The sequence below is a fragment of the Austrofundulus limnaeus genome, unplaced genomic scaffold (assembly GCF_001266775.1).
Source record: "Austrofundulus limnaeus strain Quisiro unplaced genomic scaffold, Austrofundulus_limnaeus-1.0 Scaffold700, whole genome shotgun sequence".
Lineage (NCBI taxonomy): Eukaryota > Metazoa > Chordata > Actinopteri > Cyprinodontiformes > Rivulidae > Austrofundulus > Austrofundulus limnaeus.
In genome coordinates this window covers 37,256-38,866 of record NW_013953102.1, presented here as the reverse complement: position 1 = coordinate 38,866, position 1,611 = coordinate 37,256, and the positions used below count along the sequence as shown (strand labels likewise).

The window sequence follows — 1,611 nt, the reverse complement described above, 5'->3', positions numbered from 1 at the left end:
TTAGTTAGTTAGTTAGTTAGTTAGTTAGTTAGTTAGTTAGTTAGTTAGTTAGTTAGTTAGTTAGTTAACTCTGGGGGTTTAATGATTTTTTTTCTGTTCCTGTTTGGGAGAATAAATAAAATTGTTTCCAGCTGATATTCCAGTTTAAAGTCTCTGGTTGTTTATAACTAACAGTTTAAAGCTTCTGGTTGTTTATAACTAACAGTTTAAAGTCTCAGGTTGTTTATAACTAACAGTTTAAAGCCTCTGGTTGTTTATAACTAACTAAAAGCAGCAGGTAGTTAACCAGCAGCTAACCTCCTCAGTTAGCAGCGGAGCTAACAAGTTTCCGCTCCTCCTCCGGTTAGTTAACCGGGTCACCGCTCGCAAAACCGCCGAGCTTCTTCGGACCACTCACCCCGGACTTGAAGCGGACTCTTCCCGCTCCTGTTAGTCCATGTCGGCTCGGTTCAGCTGCGGSCTGAAGGTCCGGTCATGATTCGGAAGTGGACCGTCCCGTTTGAGGTTCGTGTCGGGACCGACTCTGTGGGCTGACCTCATCCCGATCCCRGAAGCTTTCCACCGGCCGCAGCCAGCGCGAGGAGGCGGGTTAGCTGGAGGTCGGACAATGACCATATAAGGACCTGCAGTACTCTGTTTGTCCAGCAGAGGGCGGGAAAATAAATAAATAACAACCTTCTGTTCACTGGATTTATAAAATAATTTTAAAGTTAACACAAAGATCATTTGACTCACTCATGGAACTGTGATCATATTTTACATTGTCATGTAAAAAGTGTTTTAAAACTTAAAAAAGCCTCTGCCTTGTGCTCCAAGTCTAAATGAAGGCTCAATAAAGGGTTTTAAATAAATTAATAGATAATTGAACGAAACTTGTTGGGGGCGTGGTTAACCTGTCTACCCGGAAAAGGAGTCGGAGTGGGCGGGGCTTGTGTCTGAGCCTGAGAACCTCCACCCAACAGGTGAAACTCTGAGTTTCAGCAGGTAGACACACGGTTTTGTGGACCCTCAGCTCACCTGAACAGGTAGGAGAACCATCACTTAATTTACTGACACCGGACCCGAACCAGCAACCAGTTTTGTTTTGTTTGGAGACGGTGTGGTTTCCTCCAACTGTTAGTCGGGTTCAGTCCGTGACAGATTGTGTAAAGTTTGTGTGTCCGTCAGACTGTGTAAAGTTTGTGTGTCCGTCAGACTGTGTAAAGTTTGTGTGTCCGTCAGACAGACAGGCGTGTTTGTTGTTTACTTCATGAGAAAACAAATCTACGGTGTGAATTTTCACCTGAAGAAACAAACCTGAACTTGAAACGATGACGTCATGCATGAACTGCTGCAGGTTTGGGTGGGTTTTCATAAAATTTGATTAAAACAGGAAATGAACTAAATCTGTTTCCTTAAACAAACATCAGGAAGCTGTTAGAAGTTAATAGTTTCTAAATAACAACATGTTATAAAATACAAACTAAAAGCAGATTCATGTTAATAAATATTTAAGATAAGATTTGTACATTACTACATCAATACAAGACAGTATGAGAGAAATAAAGGTAAAAGAACAAAAACACCATACATATCATGTATACCTATACACATGTGTATGTATGTGTGTAT

The 1,611-nt window shown here is 41.3% G+C and overlaps 2 protein-coding genes across 4 annotated transcripts in view; one reads left to right on the top strand and one right to left on the bottom strand.

The window, feature by feature from the left end:
- The window catches only part of snx21 (sorting nexin family member 21), a 3,264-nt gene extending 2,680 nt beyond the window's left edge, over window positions 1-584 (bottom strand). For all 3 annotated transcript variants that reach the window (XM_014027925.1, XM_014027926.1, XM_014027927.1), the window contains exon 1: window positions 398-584. The gene's annotated coding sequence lies outside the window, so the exon portion shown is untranslated. The remainder of the gene's footprint in view (window positions 1-397) is intronic.
- Window positions 585-878: 294 nt separating this feature from the next.
- The window catches only part of LOC106531967 (deoxyribonuclease-1), a gene marked incomplete in the record, with an annotated part of 6,970 nt that continues 6,237 nt past the window's right edge, over window positions 879-1,611 (top strand). Inside the window, 1 exon segment of the mRNA XM_014027929.1 lies at window positions 879-1,025.